At 37.7% G+C, this 15,804-nt stretch overlaps 1 protein-coding gene across 15 annotated transcripts in view; it reads left to right on the forward strand.

The window, feature by feature from the left end:
- Positions 1-15,804, forward strand: part of baz2ba (bromodomain adjacent to zinc finger domain, 2Ba) — a 110,276-nt gene that overhangs the window by 38,040 nt on the left and 56,432 nt on the right. For 12 of the 15 annotated variants that reach the window (XM_089133845.1, XM_089133854.1, XM_089133849.1 and 9 more), the window contains exon 1: positions 6,957-6,974. The exons of the other annotated variants lie outside the window; for them this stretch is intronic. The gene's annotated coding sequence lies outside the window, so the exon portion shown is untranslated. Of the gene's footprint in view, positions 1-6,956; positions 6,975-15,804 lie in introns of those variants that run through there. 15 annotated transcript variants of the gene reach the window in all.

A 15,804-nucleotide genomic window follows, 5' to 3' on the forward strand; every position in this document is an offset into this window, starting at 1 on the left:
CATAAAAATAAGCATAATTTACATAGAAAATATGGTACTTTTTGAAGTAAATAAATTCAAAAATACCCCCAAAATAAAAAGAAACGTCATAAATGGATAGACAAAACTTTATCGAAGACAGTGATATAACATTTATAATAAATAAAAATTAGGGTCACACATGAGTCCTCTGTGCCCACATTTGTCCACAATTACAGGATTAAGGGCTATAAAGTGAATACGGTTTGAGGGCTACAATGTGGGTTAGGCTTAGGTTACATTAATTATTGCTAGTTCTTTTTTTTTTTTTTTTTTTTCACCCACCTCCACCCCCCCTCTTCGGAGGACAACTTTATCTATATACATTTTATCTATATATCTATATATTGTATATTTATCTATATACAATTATTGCTAGTTCTACATTGACGTCTATTGTTTTTTGTTTGTTTTTATACAGTGTCCCCATTTATATCGTTAAGCAAATGTATGTATGTATGTGTGTGTGTGTGTGTAGCATTTCAAAGCCAGTCATTTTGTGTCAAATGTACAGAGACACTCTGTCACAATCAAAGCAGGAGACATGAATACTGTTGTAAGCTGGGTGTGTGTGTGTTTTTGTGAGATAGTCGTGTGTCATGTTCTCTGATAACGTCTTGAAAGGATCAGCACGAACGGAATGTTTAAACAGTGAGAGAATATTTACAGGTACATCTGTAAGACACACAGCTGCAACCGTTGCGTGTGTGTGATGGAGATGTGACCGTTTGCCCGTCAGGTGATTTAGGAGACCATTAAGGGCTTAAACCATCAGCTCATTTTACCAGCACAGTCTATTTCATTCATTAAACTGCATTAGCACGATTCAGTCAAATGCATCAAACAGGTCCATCCGTGGAGACAAGTGTGTGTGTGTGTGTGTTTTGTCTTCCCTCCTGCTGCTCTGGTTTTTCGTGTGGGTATCAGGTAGTAGATTCTAAACCAACAGCGACCTGCGCTCTTCCCCTGATCTGATCGTCTGTAATGGCAGACACACACTCACAGCTCTCAAAGATGGCCGCCTCCACAAGGATGACAGTGCGTTTGTTGTTCTCGCTCCGAGGAGATTGGAATGTCAGGATACGTGAGCCGAACGAGCGAGAGAGAGAGAGAGAGAGAGAGAGAAACGGCTGTGTTTTCTCTCGCTCTGTATCTCTGCAGGCTGTCTTCCTGGTTGTGAGTGAGGCGTGAAGGATGTGTGCTGCCCCTCCCCTCCTTCCTCTCCTCTTTCTCCCTCCCCTCGCTCGTCTGATTGGCTGAAGGGACAGAAATGGAAACATTATTCGATTCCGTCTCCTCAGAGGTCAGCGACCTCTCTGAACGCTCTAAAGACCGAGCTCAGCATTTGGCTGTGGGACGGCTCAATGTTAATGAATGTTTAAAGAATAGCTAAAAAGCTCAAAGAGAGAGAGAGCTAGAGGGAGACAACAGAGAGTCCATGTTTAGTAAAGTGCGAAGAACCCTGGCTGTGTGCACAGTATATCGGTGTACTGTCTACTAACATTTTAAAAGAACATATGAAACCGTAGGCTATTATTCTGAAATATATCAAACTATAAATAGGGGTGCATTGGTAAAATTGCAATACTAATATTAATGGCTCTCTTCATTTTAAGAAATAAAATAAAATGAAAGAGCTGAACACTCTGGATCATAATCATGCAGCCCTTGAAATAAAGTTTTCTTTTGCATTTTAAATCTGTGCGAAATTGTCTTAGTTTTTTTGTTGTAAGTTCTCCTGTCCCAAGTTGATATTTCGAGTCAGTAAGCCATTTGTAAGATGATTGATAAGATTTGTAAGACCCCTGAAAAGTGTCAACACAAGCGTGACTCAGCCTGACAAAGCAAAATTGGCTTTACCAATGACATAAGTTTGGGGCGTAGCTATTTGTGTATATGACCAATAGAAGACAAGGGGAGTGTTTGTTTAAAACCTGTTAGAAAACTGTCATTATTTTTACAGTTTTGTTTGCTAGTAGTTCAGAAATGACACGGTTCAGGTTTAACATTTTTTTTTATTTATTTTATTTTTTAAAGTTAAGCTTATTTTCATTACACCATTGCCTTCTAGGAAACCCAGTGCTGTGTGAAATATTTAGGTATTCAGGTATTTTCTGTATACAGTATATTTGCATACCATGCATGGTACTATATCCCGCTGGAATAGTAGGCTAGTACATGATTTTTTGGTGAAGTAAATACTAGTGAAAAAAAATGTAATGTATGTAAAAACGGCATGTAATGTAAAACGGCATTGTAATTTACTTGAACAAGTTAGTTCAGGCAAGAATTAAAAAAACTAAGTAAATTCCATATCAGTACTTAATTCAAGAGAGTAGAAATGAAAGTGTAAATATCAACTCAATAAAATTAAGTAAAACTACTCAACTTTTCTGATACTGGGTTTCCCACCATGCACTGAAACTTGAATAATTAATGAGGTTCATTTTTCACTGTTTTCCAGCTGTATTTACACTGTTTTGTCTGATTTTTGTTGTCGGTATTAGTAACTTGCCATTTTGTGACATTTCGAGTAAATTTTCAAGCCAAGTTCAAATTACTTATTTTTTGTGAAGTTTACTTAATTCCATATTCCAAGTAAATTTAACTTAAAGATTTCTAATTCAAGATACACTGTAAAAGAATATTATTGGTTCAACTTAAAAAAAGTAAGTAACCTGGTTGCCTTAAAATTTTAAGTTCATTGAACTGGAAAAAGTGAGTTAATACAATGAAGGAGAATGATTTAATCATCAGAAACTCAAAATGATATGTTATCTGAACTAAATAAATTATTTAAGTTGATTTGACAAAAGAAAAAATGGTTGGATTACTACACTGTAAAAAATATTGTTGGTTTAACTTAAAGTAAGTAGCCTGGGTTGCCTTAACATTTTAAGTTGATTGAACTGGAAAAAGTGAGTGAATTTAATCATCAGAAACTCAAAATAATAAGTTATCTCAACTAAATAAATTATTATAAAGTTGATTTGACAAAAGAAAATATGTTGTGATAACAAATCTTGAAAATATTTTTTACAGTGTACTGATTAATATGTTTAGGTTTTTACTTGGCAAATCTTTGTAAATTTACTAGCATTTTCTGAGTGAAAAAAGCTAGCAAGCTTTTTTTCAAGTAAATCCTACTTTTTTTTTACCGTGTACTTGTATGGTGGTTTGCTGTTCTGAACATGCCCATGTATCCTTAGAGCTTTGTGATGGCTAATTTTCTAAAAGTACATATCCTGGTTTAACCCCAGACGAGATGTTGCATGTTACACTTTCTAAAAGGAGAATAGAAACAAGTTTAATCCCTCATATATAACACAGGATCAGAAAGCCAGAGTCCTGCTCTGTGGTCGTTTTACCCTTCAGCAAGGATGTTAACCTCAGGTTGCTCCATTGGGACTCTGCCTGTAATTAGCATACTGAAAGTCACTTTAAATAAAACGTGTCTGCTAAATACTACTAATAATTTGTTTTTTTTACGCTTGCCCTTCAAGTTTGCTTATGTACTTAATTAGGGTAGTTTGGAGTAGTGGTTAAATATCTGGGTTCGTAACCGAAAGAAAATCTGTTTGAACTCCACAGGGGGTGCTCCTTGTGCTATTACCATTGGCATTGGCACTTAAAGTCAGGTTTCTCTAGGGAGACTGTCCCTGTAAATTTCAGATGTATGGGGTGGTGTAGGTGGTGCCAATGCAAAACGGACTCGGGTAACATATTTTATTTCTATGATCCACTTTAGACGTTCTGAACTACGTGTCGACTTATTCTAACCCGAACCCTAACTCAGATTACTAATACTCTGAGGGCTAGTTGACATAGTTGAAAAGTTACTTATAGTTAGTAGAATGTCTGAAGACCGTCAAAATAAAGTTTAATCAGATTAGCTGACTGATTAATATGGTGACTATTTTAGCATTGTTATTCCAGTAGGTGGCAGAAATTATTGTGTTGTTATTCATCATTCACTCCAGTTTGTTAAAATCGATTCATTGATGACCAAATGAGTCAGACGTGCCTTATTAAAATTGATGTCCGAACAAATCTACTAATAGCCTATACTTTAAAAAGATGGTTTATCTGCTGGGTTTTACTCTTTCAAGCTATAGGAAAATAGAAGAAAAACATAAGAGCAGTAATACCTCATAATCCTTTGTTGTGAATGAGATCGACTCACATGGTGAACTTATCAAACATCAATCAGTGTTCATTCACTCTCATTCAGTGCTGCTCTAAGACAGAATCAAAACCGTGAGTTGGGCATATTCATTCAGTAGGTCTAACCTATAAAATGTGCTTTCACTTTCACTTTACTCGGTTTGCTAGTGCTATAGAGTCAGTCTACAAAGGCAGGAAAGTTGGTTGTGAACTTAATGATTCGTTCGTTTAAAGCATTTGTTCAGAAAAACGTTTTTCACAGTCTTCACTGAATAATCATTATATGCGCACATTAGATGTTCTATGTGAACAATTAATAAATAGTAAAATCACCCTTTCGTGACCAACACTTGTCATGTGGGGGGGGGGAATCTAAGGTGCATTGATGCTTGTCACGTGACAGTGCCTTAAGTTGAATTAAAGCGTATGCTAAATGGCTGCTTGCCTGCATTGTGTCATGTTGAGGACATATGAAAGCTACGCTGAATATGGCTGTTTTTGTTGTTGTTGGTGGTTTTTTACATGGCCATGATGACTTATAACTCCTTATAGTCACCTCACATCGCCTAGGGTCGATTGCGAGCACTGAGCAGGATTTGTTTGGAGCAGGATTCAGTTTAGATTGGATTCATTCATTTGGAAACAGATAAAACAGGCCAATTGTATGTGTTTGCGGTGCAGTCCAAGGCAGAGAATGTCTGCTATTGCTCAAACTGAATTCTAAGTGTCTTGCTATCTCACAGAGAGGAGCTTATCAAAACTGTGTAGATGGACACAATGTATGTGTGTGAGGAGCGACAATGTGTGTTTTAAAGAGTTTGTGTGTGTGTGTGTGTGAGCATTTTATTTGTTGTTTCCATTTATCACACGCAGCTGCTTCAAGGTTTATTCTCTCGTTTTCTCTCTCTCTCAAGCTTGAATTGGGTTCAACGTCCACATCTGTGTGTGGCAGCTGTGTGGGACCTTGATTGGATGAAATGATCAGATGAGAGGGGGAGGACAAAGGGAAAGAATATATAGAAGGAGAGATGAGGAGTAATCAGAGGGAAGTCTGTCTGATTCTTTTGATTTGTCTGTCTCTCACTGTTTCTCTCTTCAGATAAAGCTCAGTGTAAAATCAATTTTAGATTATATTGACCTCGGCCTGATTTTCCCTGCCGGTTTTTATTTGGCTCTAAAGGCGATTTGAGTGATTCTTTGAAAGAGAGAAACATTTTCAGAGCCATGGCCTCTAGTTGTTAGTGCACATAGGCATTTATCAGCTTGCTTTTCCTGAACCTGTTGCACATTCAACTCAAAAATGGGAGACTCGCGCAGTGGAATAAAAAAAGGGGAAAAAGGCGCTGAAAAGATGTGATGTAGCTCACCATGCTCACATTTAAAGGGATACTCCACTTTTTTTTGAAAATAGGCTCATTTTACCACTCCCCGAGAGTTAAACAGTTGAGTTTGACCGTTTTCGAATCCATTCAGACGATTTTCTTATATTTCGAAGAATATCAGTAACCAGACAGTTTCTGGTCTCATTGACTTCCATAGTATTTTTTTTTTCCTACTATGGAAGTCAATGAGACCAGAAACTGTCTGATTACTGATATTCTTCTAAATATCAGAAAATCGGCTGAATGGATTCGAAAACGGTAAAACTCAACTGTTTAACTCTGGGGGAGTGGAAACATGAGCCTATTTCCAAAAAAAAGTGGAGTATCCCTTTAAAAACAATGGAAAGTAGCTTAGTAAAATGCATGTTTGGCGTGAACGGGCTCTTGTTCACCTTAGGGATGTCAAAATTACCAGTACTTGTGTAGTTTGTCCCAAGTCTTGTCTTAAAAGCCACACGGAAGAGGAGGCTGACACCAAAAAAAATGTCCCCATGAGTGTTAGCAACGGCTAATAAACATGACAACATGTTCTTAAGAAAGTTAAAGAAAATGGCTGAATCTGATTTGACGGACATGCATGTAGGTTAAAGGTTACCAGTTGAAGTGTCACACTCTCAGTTGAATGTTTTGTAACAAAATAAACTCGATAAACTTCACAACCGAGTCCGCTGTTTGAGCAAGAGTTCCCTGAGGACAACCACTCTCCCAAGAGAGAGATAGACGGTCGGATTTCCGCTCGAGTTTGTTCAGATGCAGACCTTCACTTGTTAACTCTTGTATTTGAGCAGAAACAGCTTTCTTGTCATCCCTTGTTGTGGTTTTTAGCTCTCGCAGGAGGATGAGGTGCACGCGGGCAGTGTGTTGCGTGGCCTAGATTTAGCGTGTTTGTGTGTTTACCTCGCTTGTGTGTCTTGTCTTACCTCTCTGTGTTATTGTTGGGGGCTGTGAGTCACTGGATGTTAATCATTTCCCACACGGGCAAAGTACACACACACACACACACACAATCACAAACACACATGCTCACACAAGCAAACTGGCAGGATCAGCCGTGATTACTCACTGCTACACAGGGCTAGTTTTATTAAGAGCGTGTTTACAGCCTGACTTTTAGTCATTAGTCTCTGCCTGTAAACACTTCAAAATCTCATAAACAAACAAAGAGTGATTGAACGGCCGTAAATTGTGTTAAAGTAGAAAATCTTTTTTGGAGAATGATTTGTAATCAGTCCTGGATTATTTTTAGCTACCATTAAACCAATGAAACGGCGCAATGCTAATGCTACCGTGTTTACGTCTGGTAAACAAACATGTACAGGCAACGAACAGGTGCCAGTGAACCGGTGAGGGGCGCCCGAAGATCTCTCTCCTCCACGGCCCTCCGAGGGTTTCACACCGGAGGAGCTCCTGGTAATTAAAAGACAATTTTGTGAAATTGATTAGATTATGCTAATCAGGGGAGATAATATCTAGAGAAGCCTGAGAGTGTGTTAGTGTGTGTATGAGTGGGTGGATAAGCGTGTGTGTGTGGGTTTGAGTGATTATGAAGAGATGGCAGTCCGGTCGCCATTTCAAACCCCTGAATCCACCGCACTTGTGTGTGTGTGTGTGTGTGTGTGTCTGGAGATCACTCTCACGCCGCCATTTCACACAGCTCTGCTCGGCTGTCTCTGCCGTTCCTGAAATGTCAGAGCGATGTTCCCTGGACTAGGCGTGAGGATATGACAGCTGGCTGCTCACCTGCTGCGTGTGTGTCCGCACGCTGGGTGCTTTTAACTGATCCCGTCCCGTGCCTTTAATGCATTCTGTCAATGATAGATAATATCTGTCTCGAATGAAAAATAACTGGAATCGTTGTGTCCAGGACAAATCAGTTGAGATGAGGCAAGTCATTGTTACAGACTGATGATGTAACGGCCAATCAGATTCAAGATTCTCTCTCTCAGTCTGCATTAAGACAAACTGCCTGTCAGTGACCTTTGACCCGCTGGATAAAGAAACACAACAGGCATCGTTCGCCGCTGCAGCAATCTTTATCAAAAAGTACAGCTCTCTAAAAGTTGCATGTAAGTAAACAAACAAATAAATAAATAAGCAACATTCATCTCATTAGATGCACCATGGGTGTCTTTGTAACTTGAGACACTCGCGCAACCACAAAGACACACACGCATTATGACTCATGCATGTTATCATCAGAGATGAACGGTCTTGCCTATATTTGGCTTGCAAAGCCACATAAACTTCACATAATTGGCTTTCTGTTGGGAAGGAACGAGCTGCACGGAAAGGCGCTCTGAGAGACTGAGAGAATGCATAAAGCTAAAAGACTATCTCTTTAAACGAATGCCTAATTATGCCATTACATTAACTAAAGAAAGAAGCTCTGTTCTAAAAAGAACAAGGAAAAACAAAGACAGCATTTTAGGTGGAGAGAGAGGTGGATGGAAAAGTCCGAGACTGAGAGAGAGAGAGAGAGATTGTTGCCTTCAGGCTTTATTTAGCTGGGACAACAGAACATGAGCTCATTACACACAAATACGTTGCGGCAGCTACACCTCCAGCGCACAACTACACATTTAATATGATCTCTCTGTGTAAGCTCTTAGACACTCTTTTAGCCTGATCTCTCCATCCAGATCAGCAGATCTTCGATGGGGCTTTGCAGTAACTGATCACCGTAGCCGTTTTAAAACCCTTTCTGCCTTTCTATCTAATATCCATATAGGCAGCTGCATTTTAACACAAATGGAACCTTGTAATTGGCTGATTTAAACAAGTCTTGGCTGTAATACACTCTGAGAAAATGTGCAAAAATGTTACCTCAAGGGGCGAAACAGCTTGTCACTAGGGCAGTTACCTCAAACTTGCCTCTCCATATTTTCACCTAAAAGGTTCATACTAATATGCCGTGTTACAGGGTACAGAGTTGTCCTTTTAACATACTAGTGACAAGCTATACTAAGGTACAGTTGTACTGTACACTGTAAAAAAAAATATTTTCAAGATTTGTTATCGCAACATTTTTTCTTTTGTCAAATCAACTTAATTTATTTAGTTGAGAACTTATTATTTTGAGTTTCTGATGATTAAATTAATCTCCTTCATTGTATTAACTCACTTTTTCCAGTTCAATCAACTTAAAATTTTAGGCAACCAGGTTACTTTCTTTTTTAAGTTAAACCAACAATATTTTTTTTACAGTGTACGGGCTGGGTGTCGAGTTCACTACCTTTAAGGTACTGACCGGATTGCCTAAGGGGTTAAAGAAAATCTGTATGCTTCAGCTAGCTAAAGTACATTCTATTGTCAACAAACCAGTGATTTGGCTCTCTTCACGGTACTTTTAGCTGTAAGTTACTTATTCTGAGAGTCTGAAGTATTCATGCTGTTCACTGCATTTCCAGTTTGTGGGCAGTAAAATGTCCAGTCATGCGACTGACGTTGTATGTGACATGACAATGCTGACATGGTGGATGTAATGTGCCTGGATTGTATTCATTCTACACACCTGAATACTTTATTAACTGTTGAGATGTGTACATAATCATTAGAATTTTCTCTTTTTGGCATTAGCATGCTACGAAGCTAACTAAGCTCATTACTGTTATACGGAAAGAAAAATATAGCACACGTTTTGAGCCATGAAATAATGATCTGTATCATGAACATTTGTGTTGGCTTCTGTTGAGCTCATCACAGTGCATCTTGTAAATACAGAAGACAATAGCAATGGCTGTCTTCTGTGATACAATACTAACTAAGAATTTGACCTAAACTGGAGGTGCATACTGTCTATGTACAGTGAACTTTGCAATAGTTAAAGTATGTTACTATATAGGATGAATGTAATGAATTAAATGTCGACATATGGACTAAATCTGCCATATCTTTTTGTCATGCGTCAAGAGGTTACGTTCAGACTGCAGGCAAATGTGTCCCAAATCCGATTTTTTTTTTTGCTCACATGTGACTCAGATCTGTTTTTCTCGTGACTGTGAATGGCTCAAACCACATGGGATCTGATCTTTTCAATTCCGATTTGTGCCACTTCCATATGTGGTACTAAATCTAATACTGGTCAGATGTTTTGCATTGCAACTGCAGCTTGAACAGTCATATCGAAAATTAATTTTTCCATCACTCTAGAGCAACATTCGTCACAATTCTGTGCTCATGGGAGTCACTCAAAAGGAAGTCAGTGGAGAGGACAGTGATGTGTCCGTGTCAGAGCTCATAAGTATTACAGTGACAGCTCATATAAGCGAAACACGAGGGCTTGTATCATAAATGTTTAAAAAAAACTCTGCTCTTTTTTCACATCCTTGTCTTTCGTCACAGCAGATCACACTATAAATAAAGGCATAATCACTTTAATGTTCTCTGTGTTTACCTGTGTTTGACAGTTTGCTGCGTGCGTTATTGACTTTTTAATTTATTTATTTTTTGCATTTGGGTCAGTTCAGGACAGTGATTTGCACTGGAATATGATATCGGCCACATTTAAAACAACAATGTGAAGAGCTATTAAAAAAAAATCGGCTCTTAGCAACAAATCAGAATTGAGCACTAGTGTGAACGTAGCCTTCATCCAGATGCGCACTTTAGAATCTTACTTTTGAACCTCATTTTGCATATTGTTTTGCCTATTTTTAGTAGGGAAGTAGGCATATTGGGATGGCAGCATATTTACTACCTATCAGAACTGTTTTTGTGTCAAGACTCGGGAGTGTAATGCATTAAAATGCTCTCTAGCTAGGCAGCTCATTAAGTTTTGGAACAAAGTTAGTCGGTGTTCAGGATTGAAGGATTTGGGCCAATCTAGTCTGCTTTACTTCAACCGAGTCCCTCTTTACCTACTCAAACCCACATAAAAATCACGCAAGCAGCTATTCTCATCTGCTCTCACTCTGTTTGTCCTTTCCGCCCCTTCTCGCTCCTCTTTCTACTTTCTTTCCTGTCAGCTCCTCTCTCTTTCTCTGGAGGGAGAGAGGCTGATGCAAACGGGTGGGCTGTGGTGTAATCCAGGGCCTGGGAAGGTCTGCGGATCAGACTCCGCGTTCCGTATCCTCCGCGTGTCCTTCGGCCTTGACGCCCCCCGACCCGCCCGCTCGCCCACAGTCCTTGACGATGCCATCATTCGCTCGTAAATTCCGACCGCATCCTCCCTGACCCCGCGGCCGACTCCTCCCACACGGCGCATGATTGACTGCTCGCGGCAGACCCACTGATTCCATTTAGTCCTCCCAGATTAGTAGCGCTTCCCGCTCTTGTGTACATGTTTTTTTTTTCTACATGTGTGTGGGATTCCTCACGGTTTTCCAGGGCTTAGCCCACCTTTGTTTTAAAGATCAGGCACAGTAACGGCATAATCCAACGCCTGTTTGCCGCCAGAGCTCTTGGTAATCGTAATCGCCTTGAAATATTGTTGCGGTTGTCGCCATGTGTTCGTCCTGGCACTTGGAGAATTCTCTGGAAGGCTGCCGGTACAGTCGAGCAGGCCCAGACTCAGAGAGGGGCAGGGAGTGTGTTTGGGTGCGCAGATGTGGGCCGTTTTCAGACAGATCTGTCTGAGGAGGTAACGGCTCAATAAAAGGATCATATGACCGGGGTGTGATGCACAGAGCAGAGGAGGAAACTTCAATGTGCTTTTTCAGCTAAAATTAGGCAGATGGTTAGGCTGCACTGGAGTAAGTCTAGAGTGAGAGAGAGAGAGAGGTGGTTCTTGTTTAATTTGCAACTCGTTCTGTATTACTCCCTAAACTTATAACAACACAAATGACTGAAAAATTGAACTTGACTTGTATTAAATTATGCAACGTGTCTATGTTTGTTGTAGGTTTTGATTTATACTCTGGGTTGTACTGAAACAGTCTAGGTTCACCTCTAGTTGATGCTTTTGGGTGTTTGTTAGCTAGTCAGGATTACATGACCTCAGTTTCAGTTGTTTTATATTGTGGAGGAGGAGGAAAGTACCCCTGCCTGCAAACTTTGAACTTGTGTATTTGTGTTATCTTTTCACAATATTAATTGATCAGGATTCATTTTACATGTTCATCTACAAAACTGTAAAAATAAACAAATACCTGATCTGAGATCACTGAAACAAACAAAAGTGTTGTCTAGAGAAACTGTGCTTTTGGCGTTGACCGAATTAATTTGGGGATTGGAGAGATATGCAAGCTTTCTTGTTTCACCATCGTTCTCACTTTTCTGGATGACGTTTTATTTATTTATTTTATTTTACCAGGAAGGTCCCATTGAGATACAATATCTCTTCTACCAGGGAGTCCTGGTTAAGATAGGCAGCACAAACAAGAATACAAAGTAATGAAACAAGAAAAAACAAAAACTGAAAAGCAATATTAATCCAAATCAACTGTTAACATTTACACCGTTCAATAAAAACAGACTTTAAAAGGGTTTTAAATGAAGCTAAAGATGGTAGACATTTCATATATGATATACCCTGTAGTTCGTTCCATACATAAGGAGCATAATTAGAAAAGGCTGATCTACCAAACTCTGTATGGAAATTTGGAATCTTAAGTAAAAGTTTGGCTGTTGATCTAGTATTATAATTAGTACAATAAGTCAATAAACTAGATATATACAATGGTAATTTACCCCGTAAAGCTTTTAAAATAAAGATTAACATATGATATTTCCTCTTCAAGTTCAGTGAAGTCCAGTTTGTCGATTTATATAAGTTACAATGATGTGTGCAGCATGATAAACAGCATCTAATTTTTTCAGAGTATTTAAAGGCGCATGCCTATATATTATATCACCATGGTCTAATACTGACAAAAAGGTACTTTCCACTAGTCGTTTTCGAGCAGCAAAGGAAAAAATGTTTTCAAACGAAAATAAAACCCTAATCTTGGTCTCAGTTTCTTTAAAATATTATCAATATGAGTATCAAATGTAAATTTATCATCTAGCCAGATTCCAAAATATTTATAGAATGCAACCCTCTCAAGCTGAATACTATCCATAGTTTTAATCATATAATAATTTAATGAAAATAATCTGGAGCGGGTAAAAATCATATATATATATATATATATTTTTTTTTTTTTGTATTCATTGCTAATTGGACTCATTGCTATTGGACTAGTATTGTGCAAGTCCGACTATTATTTACTTCTTTTTTATTTTCATTGATCATTTTGCTTAATTTCAAAAGGCATGCGTGTGTGATTTTGTTGATGAGACAAACGCGAGTTTTCCCTGCTGCTTGTAGATGTTTATGTGCTGTGCATAGCATCCAAAATTCACTTTTGGCCACTACAGTAGATAATTTGTCCCAATGTCAGAGTTTATAGCCCTGTAGTTTGAGTCTGGCTTGTAGTCCTTTCTGATCTTGAAGGTATAAGATAGACTTAATGTATGTATACTCCACACTGATTTGTTATCACAACATTCTTTTCTTTTGTCAAATGAACTTAAATAATATATTTAGTTGAGATTACTTATTATTTTGAGTTTCCGATGCTTAAATCAATCTCCTTCATTGTATTAACTCACTTTTTCCAGTTCAATCAACTTAAAAATTTAAAGCATCCAGGTTACTTACTTTTTTAAGTTAAACCAACAATATTTTTTACAGTGCAGTGGTACAAGATGCATGGAGATGTGACTGATTTGAGTGGCCTACATCCCTTATTCTTTGAAAAGTTTCCATTTATTTTACTCATAAAAGACACTTTTTACTCACATTTGGCACTTGCCAATTGTTATTGTTGGACCCTGAGCGTGTGTGTGTGTGTGTGTGTGTAGTTTGCAGGGACCGGCGCATTGCTGTGCCCTACAGTTTCCTTTTTGTTTAGTGGGACTGGCACCTCAACGCATCACCCCATTCTGTCTCTCCCCCTCTTTAACTGAAAATGAATCTCTAATTTCACAGTTATCATCATCATAACCCCCCAATGAATTATGCAAAGTTATTCAAAGAACCAATCTATAACTTATTAATTGCTGCCTTTTCTCATTCAGTCTTTTCTCTACTCGCTCTCTGTCTCTCTCCCTCTCCTCTTTGCACACTTTTATTTGAGACGCCACTTCCATCACCCTTTCCATGTAGAAATATGATGACTCTTGTGTTATAGCACTGACATGCTGATTTTACTCCCTTTTGAATGTTTAAATCATCCCTAGAGCTAGGCACTGTCAAACACACACACACATTACAGAGTCTACAGGGTGAGTGTTGTGGAATCACACACACACATTACGGAGTCTACAGGGAGAGTGGTGTGGATCTTGCACGCCTGTCTCGCCAATCATGGCTGTTTTCTTAGCTGATGGTTGTTTTGCAGTGATCAATAGAAGATATTTCTGCTCTGTCCGATCTGAAACAGGAGATGGATTTTCTCATCAGGTTTATGCTTTTGTCAATGTAAACACACACACACATACAAACACAGGAGATGAGGGGAGGGGAGGATGTGTGTTCCTCTTTTGCAGAGCTTTAAATCATGTTTATGACTGTAATACAGGTATAGATCAGTGTGTTGATGGAGAGAAGAATTGAAGTGATGAAACTGAATGTAGTATAATTGTTTCTTTCTGTCTGTGTGTGTATGCGTGTTGTAATGTGAAAGTGATTGCATATGAATGTCATTTTTGTGTGAAGCCTCCTCAGATGGAACGTGTGTGTGGACTCGCATGCTTGTGTTTGTGAATGTTAATGGAGATTGTATAGGGACATTGAGCATGTCTCTCTCTCTCACACACACACACACACACACACAGTTCTCTCTGTAATGGAGTGTCTAAATATATCCGGTTTTTGCCGGATCTGCTGCCTCCGGAGTGAATAAGAAATGGGCTTTAGTAAAGGACAGAATCTCTCTCTCTTTCTCTCACACACACACATTCACACTCTCTCTCTCTCGTCTTTCTGTCTAACGGTGTGTCGTTGGCATATCGCTGCTCACTTGCCGCGTGTAACAAACCTAGATCAGTGGTTTTTGTGTAAATTAGAGCGATCTAGTTTTGTCACGTCGCTTACTTGTAGATGGAGCATAAGACACCTGCGCACACACTTATTACAGCACAAACACACACACACATTGAGCGTGCTGTGGCAAGCTAAACATCTAATGCTCCTCAATGGTCCCACTGGGATCTTACGGAGGTCAAAGAATGCCAGTGAATCCTGTGAGACTTTTTACGCGCCTCTGAACTGACCAGTCAGCTTGCACGTCTCATTGGTGGTCAGACGGCTGATTATCTGTGCGTCAGACTCTTTAACGGAGCTCATAAATTAACATTGATCTTTTAGTTATGTGTGGCCCGTACATGAAAGTGTTTTTTTGTGTGTTTCTTAAACTTTGACAATTGTCAAATTAATTAGCCATTGTTTTTGCTACTGATATTGATACAGATGGTATTGCGAGAAAAGGAAATGATGGGGTGAAAACGGACAGATGACATAACTGGCTTATTCCGTTTGTCTATGCAAGTGAAAAAGACACGATTATATACAAGCCACGGAATTTTGGTAAAGCTTATATAAAGTAGCTGCGAGAGGAAATATTATTTTTCAAAGTCTTGTTTTGCATATATTATTTTAAAATACATTATTTAATAAATATTTGTATAAATAATTTATTTTATAATGTATATATATATATATATATATATATAATTAATAATTATAAATATTTTAATTAATTTCATAATACACAAATTTAAATGTAATGTTTACATATTTTTCAAAGCTGTGTTTTGCTTATTGTTATTAAAATAAATATATACATTATATTATTTTATTTAGGCTATAATAAAATCAATTTCTAAATTATTTTTATAACAAATATAGCCTTGTTTTGCAAATATTATCAAAAATAAATATATTATTTATAATAAATAAATGTATACATTTATTATAAATGAATTTTATTATAGTATGTATTAATTTATTATGTATAATATTTAATAATAATGTAGTTTATCATTTTAACAATGTATTTGACACAAATTTAAGTTTAAAATGTCCCTATTTTATTATAATTTTATTTTATTATAGTAGTATGTATTAATTTATTATGTATAATATTTACTAATAATATAGTTTCTAATTTTTAAAATGTATTTGACAAAAATTTAAGTTTAAAATGTCCCTATTTTTCTCAAAGCCTAGTTTTGCATACATTTTATAAAACAAATATATATACAATATATTATTTATAATAAAATTAATTTAGAAGTTATTTTTTATAAAGTATAGTTA

This window comes from Pimephales promelas, chromosome 8 (assembly GCF_988280905.1).
Source record: "Pimephales promelas chromosome 8, fPimPro1.hap1.1, whole genome shotgun sequence".
Classification (NCBI taxonomy): domain Eukaryota; kingdom Metazoa; phylum Chordata; class Actinopteri; order Cypriniformes; family Leuciscidae; genus Pimephales; species Pimephales promelas.